Source organism: Eretmochelys imbricata, chromosome 4 (assembly GCF_965152235.1).
Source record: "Eretmochelys imbricata isolate rEreImb1 chromosome 4, rEreImb1.hap1, whole genome shotgun sequence".
In the NCBI taxonomy this organism is placed as follows: domain Eukaryota; kingdom Metazoa; phylum Chordata; order Testudines; family Cheloniidae; genus Eretmochelys; species Eretmochelys imbricata.
The window spans coordinates 127,476,446-127,494,570 of record NC_135575.1 but is presented as its reverse complement, the minus strand read 5'-3'; the positions used below and the strand labels follow the sequence as shown (position 1 = coordinate 127,494,570).

General features: G+C 39.4%; 1 protein-coding gene across 1 annotated transcript in view; it reads left to right on the top strand.

Annotated features, from left to right (window-relative positions):
• The first annotated feature begins 1,621 nt into the window (after positions 1-1,621).
• Positions 1,622-18,125, top strand: part of NSD2 (nuclear receptor binding SET domain protein 2) — a 150,060-nt gene continuing 133,556 nt past the window's right edge. The window contains exon 1 of the mRNA XM_077816182.1: positions 1,622-1,711. The gene's annotated coding sequence lies outside the window, so the exon portion shown is untranslated. The remainder of the gene's footprint in view (positions 1,712-18,125) is intronic.

The following is an 18,125-nucleotide window of genomic DNA, read 5'->3' as shown; positions in this document are numbered from 1 at the left end:
ATCATCAAGTTTGATGGTTTATTACATTAATTCCTGTTTTGAGGTAATGGACATATTTATGATCTGGTATCAAGATTAGCTTTGTCTCCAATTATATTTTTCTAGCTAGAGGTAGAATTATTTTGTACCCCAAGGAAAGAAAAGAAAAAAAAAAGGATAGCCGGATGTGCTGATATAGTACCGTGATAGGCAATATGGATACATTTTAGATAGTCATGAGTGGTTAAAATGTCTTGGATTTTTTTAAAATTAGTTGTACAGAAGGCCAGAATGTTTCTAATCTTTGTAGGAGTAAAAGTTAGGTAATACTGTTTTTGTGTACAATTCTCAAAAGAAACTATGCTATGAATGCTAGGGTTCATTCACACTTCGCAATTATTGTGACTGTTAGGCCTTGTCCACACTAGGATTTAAAAGGTGATGTTAGCCCTTAGTTAATATGTTTTAAAAGTCTAAGGTAGGGAAGTAGGGTTGCCAACTCTGACTGAAGTTATTCTGGGAGATTCCCCCCCCCCCCCAAACATGAGTCATTTTCTTAAAATATCCTATTAAAATCTACCTGATTGCTTTCAATAGTCACTGGGAGATTGATGCTGGGAGACTCCAGGTCAATCCATGCTGTCTTTAAGGTGTTAAATAGGTCAAGTTAAAGCGCAGGGACAGACTAGCTAACACAACATCCCACCTTTAAATCCTAGTCTAGACAAAGACAAAAAGGTAGAGTTAAGGTTGTTTGGATTCGAATGATGGAGACGATGCCTTCTACTTACTATTTACACCCAAATCCTCCACAGCTGTAGACTGATGTCTAAATGCTTGGGAAAGGCAAGGCCTCAGGTATGAAATGGAGTGAATTTATAACCAAGGGTGAGAGGCAGCAGAGTGTTTACAACTCTTGACCTACAAGAGGATCCAGAAAAGGAGGAAATAGTAGGGAGGGAGCCAGAGCATCTGTCCTGGCAGGCTGAGCCGTGGGTAGCCACAGGAACGTTTAAAAGGGAAAGACTCCCTCCATCCCGCAGCAGAGAGGGAAACACTGTACGGGACTCAGCGCAGCCGCCGCCCAGAGGCCCAGCCTAGACAAGGACGGCAGCGCCTGGGGCCACCCCTTAGCGCGGTTTGAGGGCGCAGGAAGTGTGTGGGGGGGGAGGCTATGGGGTGCTGAGGGGAGTCGCTCTGCCTTTGGCGGGCGGGGGGTGAACGCGTATGGGGGTTTCACAGGGGCAGCTCCTCAGGTCTATTGAGCCGTGACTCATGAGGTAGGCAAGACACCGCCCCTCCCCGGTTCTCGGGAGTCCCCACCCCCCGCACTTAGGGGTGCCCTGCGGCAGCTTCCCTATCCTTCCGTCCTCCAGGCCCCCGCCGTTTGCAAGCAAGGTCCCCTTACCGCCTGTCGCGGGGACTAGCGGCCCGAGGCAGAGCCTAACCCCGCTCCCGGCCGCTGGGCTGCGTATGCGGGCGGTTCCGTGCGGGGGGATTTGAAACAGCCGCTCCAAGGGCCGCGCGGCGGCGGCATCCAATCAGCGGCGGGGATTTTTCGCGCTGGTTCTGGCCGGAGGAGGGGGCGGGGCCGCCGCGCAGGATTCCCGGAGCCGCCGCCGCTGCCGTCGTTACTGCTGCTGCGTCTTCTCGGCTGCCGCCGTTCGCGGGTATCGAGCCACCGCCTCTCTCCTCGCCCGGCTCCTGTGCGAGAGGATGCGCCAGAGCACAGGTCAGCTGGCCGAAGCCCGGCCGGTGTCCCTGGGGCGGGGGGAGGCCCCGGGCACGCTACCGCAGGCCCCGGCTGGAGGCGGGAGCGGCGGCGAGGTTGCCTTGCTTGCTCGCAGGGATGCTGTGCCCTGGCCCCGTGCGCTGCCGTGGGGAGGGAGGGGGAGCGGCTGGCAGCGGGGGTGGCCCGCGGCGCTGAGGCGAGGAGGGGGGCCCCCAGCTTCTCCATCACCCAACGGCGTTATCCCCCCGGTCTCCCGATCCTCGGGAGAGCCCAGCTTTCTCCCGCTTAGCCGGCTCTCCCAGCCGCCTCCTGGGCTGAGGGGGAGGCTCCCCTAACCTCCCCGGTCCCCCCTCGCTCAGCTCCCGCCTCCGGGTGGCTCTGGGGGCCCCCTGCAAGCACCCCCCGGCTTCCCCCCCAGTGCCTGCCCATCCTCCCGCCGGAGGCTGCAGCGGGATTACTGGTGTTAGCTGGGCCTCTGATTCTTGGGTGTTGGAGGAGCGGAAAGGGGCAATGCCGAGGCTGGAGTCCCGGCTGTTGCTGCTTCATTCTTTTTCTAGTTACCCCCCACCCTATCTCTTCATCGCTGCTGCAGGAGGCGAGAGAAAATGTGACGGGATGGGGTAAGGCGCCTGTCGGTGTCACCTCCCTTCCCAGGGTGAAAATCAATCAGTGCAATATATATGCACGCACGCACCAATGGGAGAAAGATCTACTCGAGGCTTTAAAATACTTCGTTAAATGGTGGTGGTGGGTATAAATGTACCCCCCATTGCACTGACTGTGTGTGGAGTAATCATCTGAGGGCTGCTACTGCTGCCTTCCCTGTGGGTAGAACTAGGATTCCATGGCAGCAGGAGTGAGAGAGTAACTCTGGAAATGTATGGAGGGGGAAGCCATGTTTGATTTATTCCTCTACCAAAGACTGGTGTGATGATCCTTATACTTACCCCTGCTGCGGTTCATTCCGGACCTGTATGGGAGGCGAAGGCGATCCCTATTAGAGATGAGGAAATAAAATGTTACTGCCAAGACTTACATGCTCATTGGCTCAGTCTTTATTAAGTATAAGAGGATAGGTCTCTCGTAATTTGAATTGATACTTGTGTGTTAAAAGGGGCAGTGGAACTTGTGTTTCCAAGGCCATAGTTATAGCTCATCCGTTGTGGGTTATAGCTCTGGGAGTGGGGGAGGGAATTCACCACACTTCTTGATTTTATTTATACTTGGTTCTTTCAAAATATGTCTGCTAAAAGGAGGGACAAATACTATCAAAAGTATAGGAGCAGTAAATAGATATCGTATTAAAACAGTTTTAAGGAAAAAAGGGCCATTTGCTAACAGACCAGTTAGATAAACATGAGGCAGGTATAAGGCACTGCCTGTTTCTTGAATATTTTCCTATTGCTTTGTGCATTAAAATTGGTTTAGATTTATTCTTAAATTTAAGATTGAATGCTGCCTATGCTGAGTAAACAGGGTCTCTTATGAAAGGGAGATTGAGTCTCTTCAAACCTAAGACAGCAGCCCCATAGTGTAAGTTACCTATGAAGTGTTTGTGTGGATTTTGCAAGATCAACTTGCTGGTAGTTCATGTATCATTGTTGTGCTTAGTAAAGGTCCCTTAAATGTGGGAAATACTATTAAATCTGATCAAATAAATTTACTCTTCTTCAGTATCTAAATACTGTTGTAGTGGAATCTTTATAAACTAATTGTTGTAATTATTATTTATTGTGGTAGTGCCTTGGAAACAGAACAAATGTACCTGAATAAACTCTCCAGTACCATTTAATGAAATTATTTGACCTGTTGGATGTGCTTGGTGAATAAAACTGCTTTGGAGCAGTACTAGTCAGTGCTCAAATATGCACTAAAAACTAAAATGTGACTTATGTTGGATTTATGTGCCAGTGTAGAGCCACGAGGAGTGTTGATGAAATTTTTTAGGTGATATTAATTTATAATTAAATAGTCTTCACCTCTTGGGTAGAAATAAGTTATTTCTTGTTAAGAATATGGGAATAAACATTCACTGCCACCATTACACTCTCTTAGAAATATGCAAATATTGACAGGTTAATAAAACATAAATTTATCCAATACCTTAATTAAATGGAAATGTCAAAAAGGTAGAAGTACCATTTTATTTGCAGTAATTGGAGTGTAGGGGAAGTACTAATACTGACAGTTCATAGTAGTTTTTAGAGTTGAAATTAGTCAAATTAAAAATATAACTATATTTAAACTACTCTCAAATAACTAAGAATCCAACAGTAATGATGATACAGAAAATGAAAAATGATAGTGTTTAATATCTTTACAATTATGTAAAGTTTTCTTTGTCTTGGAATCATTTCAAATATCAGAATATTACCTTAAAAATTGTGTTAGGCCTGTGAGACTCTGGCTTCTAAGACATGGGGTTTAATTATTTTAGGCTGGGAACTTAAAAGGGGCTATGATGTATCTTGCTTAAAAGGCTTACTGAGTTTTAAAATTATGCATTCAACAAAACAGTGCAGGCCTGAAAGAGAGAGCTGTTACTATGTCCCATTGTTTGTGGCTCATTCACTTCTCACTTTTGCTTTGAATGTATTGTGTTTCTTTCATGCCACTAGTATTAATATGTATCTAAATCTAGGCCTCAGTCCTGCAATCTGATGTATGTGGACCCTTGTGCTCAAGTAAAAATACTTTATTGGTACTCCATAGAGGCAAAAGGCTCCACCTGCGTTGGTCGGATTGCTGGAGAGTTGTGTATGCTGCAAATATTATAGCAGCCCTGCCATCTCCAGTCATTTCTTCTTTCTGATGCTTACATAATTGCACAACAGAATTTTAAATTTAAAGTATGAATATTAAAGACTTGCAAACTTATGCAAATTGCAGGCATTTCCTCCACAGAACTCTGTAAAACATCTGACTTCTTATAGGGAAAAAACTCAAATCCCCAGAAGAGCTGAGCACTGCACTGTGGAACGCTTCTTAGCTGGTGCCAATGTAAGCAATATGCATACCCTGATATTCAAGAAGTCTTTCTAATGGAATAAATTTGGTATTCAATAGAAAATTTGACTGTTGGCGTATTTGTCTAAGCTTTTGTGCCACACTCATCTCTGTACTATCCTGTGCCTATTTAAATCTTTTAACTTCATTACATTTTTGTAAGGAATAACAGGCTAAGACAAATGAGATGGCTGTGTGGCTTGGTGTATGTTCACCTGCGTAAGAGATCTGAATGTATAGGTGTCTTTTACCTTTTGACCGATGACGAGTGGACATATTTAGGCAGAATAAAGTGGATAAGCACATCTAATTTTCTAACAAACATCTTATTTTCTTGTCAGTGGAGTGGCTTTGAAGCCTATGTTGTCCTCACCGAAGAAAGCTTGACATCTCTGCTGTATAGTTGGCGAAGAGAAGGTGAAATATGGCACCCAAGGATGAATGGCCAAATGGGGTGGAGAACCAAATTAAAAAATGTACATATCTAGCAAATTGTGAATGGGTGGGTTTCATTTTATAGTTAAAGTAGAAAATGAATAGTTGGGAGATTTTTGTGATTGACAACAGAAAGAAAACGGAAGAAAAGTGTATTGAAATGTAAGAAATGCCCCTTCAATCCATAGAGATATTGTCAACTTCAAAATCATACTTCTCTCATTTTTTTAACCTATAGTTATTACAAGTAGCACCTAAGATAAAGTATAATTATACAAAAATCAATTTTTATTTCAGATTACTTTGTGCATTTGACAAAAATTGAGAAAATAATAAAAATGGGAAAATGTGATAGTAAAAATTTTAAACTAGTTTTAACGTTTTGTTTGGCTGACTAGATTTCAAGTTGATAGTGACCCTTTTGAAATGAGCATATAGACTTTACCCTATTAACGTAGGGAAACTTAACTTTTTTTTTTTAAAGGGGAGCTGTAATATATATGAAATTTTAAGATAGGATAGGTGGCATGCACTTGCAAACTGAATGTTGGGCTTTGTGTCATGTGTTCCTATTCTATAGCCTACATTCTCAAAACAAAAAGGACAGACAGACAAAGTACTGAGATACCCAAGAATTATGGAGTGCAGATGTCTTGCACATCTCAATACCCTGTGCCTGTTGATGATAAATGAATGCATACAATGTGCATCAGTGTGCTCACCATCAAATATCTTACCTGATAAATGTCAATTTCAATGTTAGGCTTAAGAAATCAATGTTTCTATAGTGTATATAAAAAGCTACCTCTTACTATGAAGGGAAAAATATAATAAGAGTATCCAATAAAAGAATAAATATTTTAAATATGTTTTCTCTTTGCCATAAACCAATAACTGTTAACTGTATTGCACCAAAAGTAAGTCTTCTGTGGTTGTGTTTTTTAGTGATTAAAAATAACAGAGTTGTATGGGAGTTATTTAGATAGGCCATGCTATAATTGGCCATAGCATTGAACGTAGACATTTTAAAGCATCTGCCTGAACATTTCATAGCAGTGTATTCTTTAATTACTTTGACTGGCTAAAAGGTCTGGTAAGGTAACATGTTAGCTTATACATATTTCAAAGCTTTCTAATGTTGGGCAGAATTCCTTAGCCTTGGAGCACAGTTGACATATAAGCACTGGTGTTGACATAATTTGAAACTAAGCAATAAACTATATAGGTGGTTAAAAGAGTGTAAAGTTACAAGGTTTCCCCAACAGATTGTTGTCCTGTTTCTATTGTTTTTTCCCCCTACACTTCAACTAACCTTTCTTTAACTTAACATAAGGTGATGTTTGGTACTAAAAATCAATTGAACTTCCACTTCTGTAGCACAGACTGTAGCTATTTGGTGTAATTCCTCCCATTGCAAACATTGGAGGGATGGGAGGAAAGCGAAAAATTATATGCATAGGGAGATATAAAGCATCAAATAGTGATCATGTTAAAGATACCCAGATAGAAAGCCAAAGGGCTACTTGCCCCCATAACTGATTTATTTTTTTTTTTAATTTTTTTTAAACTGCATGCTCTCTCGTGGTGCCTGCTTAAGAAATAGCTACTAACTGAAAAATACGGAAGTCTTTTCTTAAGTCTGACTATTTAAACTTCTTCATAAAGAACTCTTAGTCAGGTTAAAAGGACCTTACATAATGGCCTTAGAATCTATAACCTGCTTTGTGTGTCTGTAGAAGCTACCTTCAGTTTGTCTGCTGAGTGAAGTCTTTAAAGTAGCCACAAGTTTGATGCCTCTGTTATCTCAACAGAGAAACTGGCCCGCCTCTGAAACTTGCTTCAGTCTGTACCCCTTGTCAAAATTTTTTGTGGCAAGCTTATGTTAAGTATTTACATCTCCAGTCAATAATTAAAAACATACACAACAAATTACAAACTTACACTTTAAAACAATAAACGATGTAGTTTTATTCAACATTCGAAGTACTGAGATCAAGAGTCCATTTTTCTTTTGCAACAATTGATAATATCACAAACAGAAAAATGAGCATTATCCTTTTGTCTTCGTCCTGTCTGTGTTTTATAATGAACCAGTGTTCAAGGAATAGAAGATGAGGGCTAAGTGAGATCTTTTAAAAAATAATCAAATTTGGAATCAATATTTGAAATCAATTTGAAATATTATGGAAAAACTGATGTGATAGAAGAATAAAGGAATTGACTCTTAATTTTAAGAATCCTGGTAAACAAAGCAGTACATGCACATAATCTCCTGTCATAGTGTACAGACCCTGAATGATTTACTGCCAGGTTTGTGATAAGTAGTGAACAAATGTTCTTTGAAATGTTATTCTAGTGTGTATTAGTTTGAGGAGCAAAGGTTTGAGATCATGAAACTTGCCACCTTGATGATATACTATTGAAGCACTGTCCACACTGGCATTCAGAAAAGGCTAAATCAGAGTGTTATCTCTATAGAAATGAATGCCCAGGTTATAGTCTCATAATGGAGACAAGAAGCAGCATATAAATCCTTAAGAGATCAAAGCCAGTATGGGCCTTGAGGAACAGTACAGAATATAAGGTTAGAATATGGATCACTACACTGTAAGTTCAAAAGTGGTAGCACCACAAACTTTGAATCAAATACTTTAGAAAAATTACAGCTCTAATTGAAGAATTTCCTATGAGAAATATGGATTGCCAAAAGTTGTGTTTTGGTAGTTTTTATGGGTGAACTGAAAACACTTTTTCTCTTTTTTTTCCAACAGGCAAAATACTGCTGAACAAAAAACTGAGTATGATCAGTATAGTATTTGTGTTTTATAAAGGCATAATATAAAATCCCTATGTAAGTTTCGAGATACTTCATTGTCAAAAGTTGTTAGGCATCACAGATCTTAATCTTACTGGGGTAGGGTCTTGAAGCAAGTTCTGAAGAAAACGTTCTCAGTACTTGGAAATCAGTTTTACTTTCTAAATTATCCTTTTTGCTGATGATGTAACCCATACTGAAAACAGACTATCTTAATAATGTATTTACAGATTTGCCAAACATTAGGAACAAGAGAGGAACAAAATGTTGATCCACTATTTAGCGAGGAAGGAGAGCTAATAATGGACAGCACCAAAAGGTGTGAGATGTTCAGTGCCTGTTCTGCTTCATTCTCTGCTAAAAAGGTTAATTGTGTTAATGCAAGGGGAAGGAATATACGCCAGAATAAGGGAAGAAGGGGTTAAAGAATATTTTGATAAGTTAGATGTATTCCAGTCAGCAGAGCCTGACAAAATTCACTCTCAGGTCCTTACGGAACTAGCTGAAACAATCTCAGAACCATTAGTAATTATCTCTGAGAACTTACGGAGGACGGGAGAGGTCCCGGAGGACGGGAGAGGTCCCAGAGGACTGTAGAAGGGGAAACATAGTATCTACTATTTATTTAGGAAGTTTTGACCAGTTTACAAAACCTTGCCATATAAATACCAGAAACAAAGCAATCATTACAACAATTAGCTTTTATTTGAAGAGACATTATAAAGGAATATAGTCAGTGCTTTCTATTTACTAGAGTATTACCATATTACAACTGCTTGAAGAACCATACTCAGAATAGTTATCAATAGTTTGCTATCAAATGGAGGCCATATCTAGTGGGATCCTGCAGGGGTCTGTCTTGTCTGGTACAACTGTATTTAGTATTTTCATTAATGACTTGCAATATGGAATGAAGAGTCTGCTTATAAAATTATGGATGACTCCAAGCTGGGAGGGGTTGCTTGCACTTTGCACTTGCACATTCAAGATAACCTTGATAAATTGAAGAATTGATCTGAAATCAACAAGATGAAATTCAGTAAAGAAAAGTGCAAAGTACAACACTTGAGAAGAAAAAAGATCAAATGCACAACTACAAAATGGGGAATATCTGGCTCGGCAGCAGTACTGCAGAAAAGGATGTGGGGATTATGTGAATCACATATTGAACATGAGCTAACAATGTGATGCAGTTGTGAAAAAAGGTACTGTCATTTTGGGGTGACAGGCATGTCATATGTAAGACATGGAAGGTAACTGTTCTGCTCTTCTTGGCACTGGTGAGCTCTCAGCTGGAGTTCTGTCCCATTCTGGACACCACACTTGAAGAAAGATATTGGGTATTAGAAAGAAGATGGTGATCAGTTGTTCTCTGTGTCCATTTGAATGTAGGACACAAGAAGTTATTGGCTTAATCTGCAGCAAAGGAGACTTAGGCTAGATATTAGGAAATCTTTCTAACTATAAGGGTAGTTAAGTAGTGGAACAGGTTACCCAGGTAGGTGGTGGAATCTTCACCAATGGAGGTTTTTAAGAACAGATTGAACAAACACCTGTCAGGGTGGTCTCAGTGTACTTGGTCCTGGACTATTAGATATCACTTTTCTTATTGGTTAGTAATGAGAGGTAAGTATGTTTGTGAATTTGAGGTACTTGTGTAAAAACCTACTCTATTCATGTTGCCAAGTATTAGAGAGCCCCAGTCAACAGCCTGATGGAAGTTAAGCAATAGTAAAAGAACAAGGGGGATAATCAATTAAATTATTAGAGCAGATTTAAAATTTATAAAAGGAAATGCATATACAATGTGTATTTGCCATTGGAAATCCCTGGTACAGGATGTTACTGATGGAAAACGCTTAGATTCCAAGAACTAAGCAAATAGAAATGTCATCAGCAGTTGCATAACGAGACATGTATTAGGAGAAGGAGCTGCACCAATAGGATAACTCAGGGGTCCCTAGCGCGATGCCTGTGGGTGCCATGGTGCCTGCCAGGGCATTTTTGTGCACCCGCAGGACACCATGCCGCTGAGAAGCGTTGCCGTTTCTTGGTGGCATTTAGGCGGCAACGCTTCTTGCCACTGCTTCTTCTCGGTGGCGGCATTTCAGCGGCGGGGTTTCAGGCGCCTGCTGCAGTCTTCTGTTGTTGAAATGTTGGAGACCACTGGGATGACTAATTTGAGATTAAATTTGTCTGTCATCCAAGGACTGGTAGAGGTTTAGCAATATGGCAGACACAATACTTGGAGCCCTTGTGAGAGAGTCACCTCTTTGAATTCACTAGCGATCTCTAGACAACTGGAGGAGCGTCATTAGTGGGCTATATTATCCAACCCTCCTTTGCTAGAGGAAGGGTCGCTGTCATGTGGTGCTATTGTGGATGCCCAGAAGATAAGGGAAGCTTCAAGTACAGTCTTGAAAAATGTAGCAGATTCAGTTATTTTGGGAGGTTATGGTGGGGGGAGAGAGAGGAGACTTCATAGTGTTTATCAGGTGCTGTACCCTAATAAGAAATCCAGTGTAGTTGCTCCCATGTAGCTTTGGGTGGCCAGGAATTAGGGGGGGAAATGGCATGCTGGTGTTGCCACCAGAATGCAATGCTTGGATCCTGCAGGAGATGCCCACATCTTCAGTGTATGCCTTGTTTGGTATGAGTGTGTGGTCAATTTGAAGTTCCTTTGCTGGGCTGGAAAAGAGTAGTTTTCCTCACTCTCTTCTTGCTGTGTGGGTGTGATTGGGAGGTTCAGCTGTTTCGCTATTGGTATTTAGAGTGGAGATGGGGCTCCTCTTTCCTTCCATTGTTTTATGGTCCGCTCCCTGGATTGTGCTGGTACCACTGTTGCTGTCCAGAGTCTTTCCTTTCTCTCCAATATGGAGAATCTGATCAGTTTCAGTCAAGCTTCCTGTTGTTTTGAGCAGCAGGAGTGAAACTTAGAAGACTTTCTTCAGCAAAGTGAGAGAGAACTCTTCTTCCTTGTGATTTTGCAGAGATTATATTTAATCTTTCCTATCACACACACTTCCAGTTCCACCCCCAGCATTGGTTCTTTTGTTGCAATTGGTCAGGAAAACTTTGGACAAAGTGACATTGATCAGATTTGTGTAATTATCTTTGCTGCACCAGAAGAACCCCCGCTTGCCATCAGTGCTTATTGATTCTGGGACTTAGTGTGGTCCCTCCTGTCAGTATAAGGAAATTAAGTTTCCAGTTTCTCCTTGCTTTTCATTGTGGGAATAGGTCTTCAGTCTCCTGAGTTAGGAGGAAATCTGAGCACTCTTTCCCCTTCTCTCTCAGGAAGTATCTTCTTCTTTTTATAGCTTCCTTACTTAAGCATAGCTGTTGTTAGGTTACTGAGACATGTAGCCTAACAGGCCACAGCTGTCAGCTCCTTCTCTCCAAGCTGGGCAGCTCTGGCAGTCACTTAAAAGGCTGTTTTTCTCTTGTCACTTAGAGAAGGGTTTCAGCCTCTTTTTTGTTCAGGCAGGGATAAGCCGTATGTAAACCTTATTTCTCTTAAATGAAAATATACTTTCATATTAGGGTTTGAAACTCTGCTCCTTCTTTAAAAACAAAAAATTGGGGCCAGAACTGTATTGCTAGAACTACTTTCAATATTGCTTAGTACATCTTAGCACTTTTGATGAATATACGGTACTGTATATGTGCATATATTGGCCATTCAAACCTTCTTTTAAAAAAGTACTAAAAGATTTAATCTTTCTATGTAAATGCAACTTATAAAGAGAGTTTGGTAAACTTCAGTGTCTTATGCCTTCATAAGATTCAATTATCCCAGTTTTTATTAGGTTTTTTAATATAACCGGGCATTGCATCTCAAATACATTAGTGTTGTATGGTTCTGGTTAAGGATGAACTTTAAAATTCTTGCATTTAGGTGCCTATAACTTTCTTAGAACTTAACCCTTTGGACTAAAGTTTCCCATGTTTGTTTTCAGACAAATGGCACATTTCTTTTCTTGGTAAAATTTGTTTTGACTGTCTTATTTATCAGTGTGTGTCATGCTCTTTAACTTTTTAATGCATTGATTTGCATTTAGATAACTCAGATTATATTTAAAACATCAGTCTTGCATATATTTAGTATTCAATGGGTCAAATGCTTTTGTTGTGACAGGATAAATTTGGGTTAGAAAGAAATTGGCCAGTCTGGTGTGTTAGTTTTTTTTTTTTTTTTTTTGGTGTGTGTGCAAAGTAATTTCTATTGAAGTTAGCAGTAATTTTGCCTTCCTAACAATTGGGGAACGAGGTCCTACGTTAAAAATGTCCTGAGCTGCACACTAGTGCTGTACTGCAAGAAACATGGAAGTCTAAATGTTTCTTTGGCATCATGATTTTATATAGAAGAGAATCTGAACGAACACGTGTCCAGGATATTCAAATTTAGTATTTAGAAGAAAGTCTTATCCCATCCCTAATCCTTTTATTTCTACATGAATCATGTATGGATTCATTTAATTCTGATCTGAGAACAAGCACAAATTTTGGATGATTTCAAGATGGACGAAAGAGGAAGAGAGAGAAATCTCTTAGGATTACAAAACTAGCTTCATCTTCTGTTTTCCCTCTCAAAAGACTTCCTGCAGAAAATCTGCCATCTGTTGGCTTTTTTCAACTTCAATTCAAAGCCTGATTTGTAGATGATAAAGGTGGTGTTTGTGGATAAATGTTTTTAAAAGTTTATACACACTGATATATTAGAGGGCAGGCAGTTTTTGTGCTGTTCATCTTAGAAGTTTACCTGAAGCTTCTGAGGAAGTTCAAGTGAAGTTTTCTTTTGATAACTTTCTTCCATTTTCTTGATTTGGCAGAAAAACAATCCCACTTGGCTAGCTCATAATTTCAGTGACACAGAAAAAGCATCTCTGAGATTGCTGCCAAGGTGGTAGAAAGAAATAATAAATAATACCATATAAATGCTCTTAACAATCTGGACAGTAAAACACAGGAATGTGTTTTTGACATGCAGAATAACCACATTTGGCACCTGACTTGCTGTCATATAATAGATGCTCAGCTAGTTAATAAAACTATTAAAATATACACAAAATAACTTATTCCATGTATGCAGAAACATTCCATTAATTATAAACGGTATATACAAAGCCCTTGCAAGTACATGCATTTGTCCCATTAAAATATCCAGAGACCTGTTTCTCTGTCCAAATCCCACTTAAAACAAACAAAAAACAAAACAAAAAAAAATCTCACTTCATTCAAAGAAAATGGTGTGTTCAGATACCAAAAATGGGTTCCTGTGAAAATAAGTATCCATTGTTTTCATACAGCAAACTACTAGGCCCTGGACTTTCCTGTCTTTCCTCCTTGCTGATGTGCTTGGTGGGTCATTGGTCAGTATCATATTAAGGCATTAACTTGAGCTTATTAGCTATTATTGATTTTTGTTTCAACCTCTCCAGTCTTCCTTTTCTACTCTATGCAGAGCACTCCAAGTTAGAGGTTGGGCTTGTAGCTGTGCTTGTACAACATGGTTTTCCAACAGGAGCAGAGTGATGGTAACCCTAATCACTGTATCGTATTATATTCCTTTAACATTGCTCAATCGGGTAACTCTTTCTGACCATCTCATTTCATTTTATATTGTTACACTCTCATTCATAACCTCTAAGATCACAGCATTCCTGATGTATCTGCTACTGTTGACCCTCCCCTGTCCCTCCTTTTCTTCTTCCTTCAAAATGGATTCTGTGGTCACCTCCCTCAAGTCTTCTCAATTAATTGTTCTTCTCTTCATTATGCACATTGTTCCACTTAACTCCATCCCTGGCTAACACCTTAGGTCTTGCTGCCTTGCTTCATCTATTCCTTAGCTGCTGAAAACCTCTGAATGGAAACTGGAAACTAAGCAGATGATTATATAGTGAATAAAGGCTTTTTCTTTAATTTTCTTCCATTTTTCTAACAAGTCTTTTTCCCCCCTCTCCTTTGAGTTCAGGGTTCATACACTTTGCCTCCTGTATGCTACCTTTTGACGTCCTCCTTCTCACCTTTTTATCCCTATGTGCTGACTTTCTCAAGGCTTGTCTGCTTGGTGCTATAATGCACACTGCAAAAAAGGGAGGGAAGATTCTAAAATGCACCCTGAGCTCCCCTCTCCAGAAACCCCCAACAACCTGCAGGGTGGATTGGATTTAAATCATGATTTAAATCACTAGTCCAGAAGACTCAATTTAATCATGGTTTTCCACATAAAAGTACGTTCTTGTTGGTTGTTATAACCTTAATACATATTCTTCACAACTCAGAGATAGATGTAGGTTTCATTTTTAGAAGGTACTCACTATACATTTTTAAAGTGATTTATTTTGAAAACTTTCAAATTAGTTTTACAGCTATAACAGAAAATGAATGATTTTTTGGTTATTTCATTTACCAACGGTAATTAAAGCAGATATTTATGAAGTCATTGGGAGGTGAACTATCTCCAATTCAACAGGTTAATCATTAATATTTGGAGCATTTTCTTGCCATGCTCTATTCGGAGGAGAACATCACCAAACAGACATTTAAATTGTTTTATTTAACTAAAACAACAACGTTAAGTATTGTGGATTTTTTTTCTTTCAACAACAAACATATAATATTTTAACAAAACAAGCATATGTCCCTTGCGTCTCACATTTATCTCCAGACTTGTTCTCCTTGTCCAGATCTATTCCACCCCCACTAATCTGTTCATTGAACTTTTTGAAACTTTGCACTTTTAGAGAGCGGTAAGGGATTGACTCTGTGTACACAGATTTGCAGAGTTGACAATAGAGTTGAGGTCTGTTATTTCTCACCTCTCTCTCTATTTATTTATTTATTTATTTATTTTATTTGAAACATTTTTGCTGTTAACAAGCATGTTACCTCTGGAAACACAAATCCACAGTTTGAGAACTGCAAAACTAAGCCTCTCTGTTGGTATCTTCTAGACTGAGCACTGAGTCCCATTGGGTTGATAGAAAGATTAACCTAAATAATCTATACAGAAGCCTGTGGAACCCCGTAAGATTGGAGCCCTAATCCATGAACTATTGGAACTCTTTTTTAAAAAACTTTTCTTAAACATTACATGAATATATTGTCTCATACTATAGAATTAGAATTTATAATCCCTATTCCATGATATATCTTTGAGCTATAATGTATCTGAATTAAAACTACCTTTAGGTAGGTTTTTTCCTGAAAAAGCATTTTATAAAAAAAAAATCCAATTTAAATTTTTAAAAATCTGATTTTTTTTTTAAATCATTGATTTTTATCCACCCTGACAACCTGTCCTTGAACCTGTGTCTCTCTCAAACTACTCTACTGTCTGTGCTGTCTCCTTTCCATTTGCCTCTAGACTGGTTACAGTGACTTCCTTTTGTCTAATTCACTCATTGATCCAGTATACACTTTTTGTATAAATTAAATATTGAGAGAGACTGACTCTGTATTACTCTGGTTAGGACACTCATGAGTTGTGGTGGGCTCAGATTCAAGTCTTTGTATTGTGTCTCCTGTGTCCCATGTGGAGCACTAATCACTAGGATGGGTGCATGCTGTCTAGGTTTTGAGCAAAAATTCCGTTGTGGACCTAAAATGCTGTCCTGATGAAAGTTTGGTTGAAACTACTAAAAGCTTTGGTTTCAGAGAATTGGGATTTTCTGATGAAAAATTGTTTCATCGAAAATTCCCAAATTGCTGTACTTTTCAACCCTTTCTTCCAGTTCTTGCAATATTTATATTTAAGTGGTGTGATGTTCAGAGATCTATAGTTTTCCCTCTGCTGATGTGCATAGGCTTACTAGAAAGACAGCATAGTTTAATTTGATTATTGAAATAATTTCGAGCTGTCTGGTTTTGTAGGTTAAATTTCTTTTGTCAGATGACTTTCTAGTTTAGAAAAATAAGCGAGAATGAGAATCCATATGTTGTTAAAAGAAAAATGTTAATGAATTAGTAGTGAGAACAAAGACAACGGGGTTGTAAAATACAAACCTCTAAATCCAATAGGCTACGCTACATAGTTGTTGATCAGATCTTTGATTAGTCACCAGAGGGAGCTCTTAGCTTCATGAAGGTCTCTGTATATGGCAGGTTTTCAGAGACCTTTTTAGTATGCTAAGGCAATTTAGATGTTTAAAATAAACTATTGGCTTTTTGTGCTATAAAATTAGACTAAGAATTTGGGTGGGAAGTACAAGGTTAGTCATTTATAGTAAAAATAAGTGCTCAAAAAAGAAATGTGCTCATTGCAATAACTTTAAATTTCATAGTTTATTCTGTGATTGTTGTCTCTTTACAGTGAGACTAAAAATCTGGCTAAATTCACTATTTGGCTAAAATCATTATTTCATGCTAAAAATTCCATTGAATCTGAGTATGGCAGACTGGAATTTACTAACGTGAATTAGGTTTTCAGTTTCATTTTTCTGTCAAAAATTGAATCACTGTTTTTAGAGGAGAGTTTCTGACATGGTTTGGTTTTGTGTGTTTTCACAAATTTCCTGTACAGTTACCAACTCTTTAAATTTGCCTTGCAAATACTGCTTGCAGCAGCACTAATCATTCTAATAATTGATCAGGTACTATACTTAATTTGTTTGTTCACAGTAGTGCTTTCCAAATTGTCAGTTTCAAATTATAGCATTGGGAGAGTGCTGCTGTAGAGGAGCACTCTAGGGCTAGGAATTGATGTGTAGCTTTAGGGTTTACCTACACGCATAGCGGTGCAGTTGCAGCACGTCTGGTGAAGACGCTCTCTGCCAATGGGAGAGAAGCTCTCCTGCTGACATACGGCTGTCCCCGCAACATAAATTATGCCAACATAAGCTGTAGTGTAGATATACTCTTCAGACTCTGTCACTTGGAGTCGTATAGTGAGAGAGGTTATGGAGTATGAAATGGGGTGAAAACACAGCATTTCCCCTGACCTTAGGTGAATTTAACTTCCTGATTAATATAATTATTTGTAAATCTTTACACATGGAGTTTGCTTTTTTTAACCTTAAAAATTCTGTTGCCATCCAAATCTGTACTGATTCTCACATCTCTCCTTCATCTTACTCCTGACACTTCTTTCTGGGTGTCCCACTACCATCTTATTTACAATGAGAATTTATCTTTTTGGATCATGTAGTCCAGCTAGTTCTTTGACTATAGTAGTAGAATGATGACTGTTCAGGTAGGCATAATTACAGTAGATTATCTGTACATTGGATTTATTCAAGAATGCTATAGCTTTTTAAAAAAGTTGTTTAGACACAAGAGATGGCATTCCTTTGTGTAGCCTAACTCAGGGGTTCTCTCAGCATATTTTTTGGTGGCCTCAGAGTGCGGCCACCAACACTTGCTGGTGGCCGCTCTGAAAATTTTTCCTAAAATAATTAATTATTTTAGGAAAAACAAATAAATATGTACATACACATGTCCAAATCATATTAACTTACTTATGTAGGGTTTTTTTTCCAGACTCAATAATAAAGTACAGTGGTCTCTATTCTTTACTGGACCTAAACGGAATAAAAACACAAATAAGGTGCTTTGCACATTTTTGTATTTTTTGTTGTTTCTTTCGCTTCTTTGGTTGCTTACTAGCTGGTAAGTCTGCTGGTATGAAACCTGATACTTGTATGTTAATATCACTTTGCACAGCCTCCAAGCTAGCTACTAAATCTGCTGTGAAAAGTGATATTAACAAACATACAAATATCACTTTTCACAACAGATTACTCAACCCCAGCAAGCCCAGGGACAAATTAAGCCCTGGATGGGGAGGTGCTCCTCCAGCATTTGTGTCTCCAGAGGGGGGCCTTGTGGGAGGGGCCACTGCTTTGTCCACACCCCCCCCCCCCATCACCACCCAAGAGGCTGTGGCCACAAGAAAAGCCTCTGGTGGCCACATGCGGCCATTGTGGCTGCATTTGAGAAACACTGGCCTAAATTATCTGTGCAAGAGGCCTCCAGTCCTTACTGTCTTTATTTTTGCTAACTGTGGTATAACACTGACGGAATCAGAGACGTCTACAACAAACAAAACAATGAAAATGTGACTCAGTTCCACATGTAAACTGGCGAAACATCCCATAAAGATGAGATTTAGAGAAACAGTTTCTTGATACCTTAAACTATTGTTTCAGGGAACAG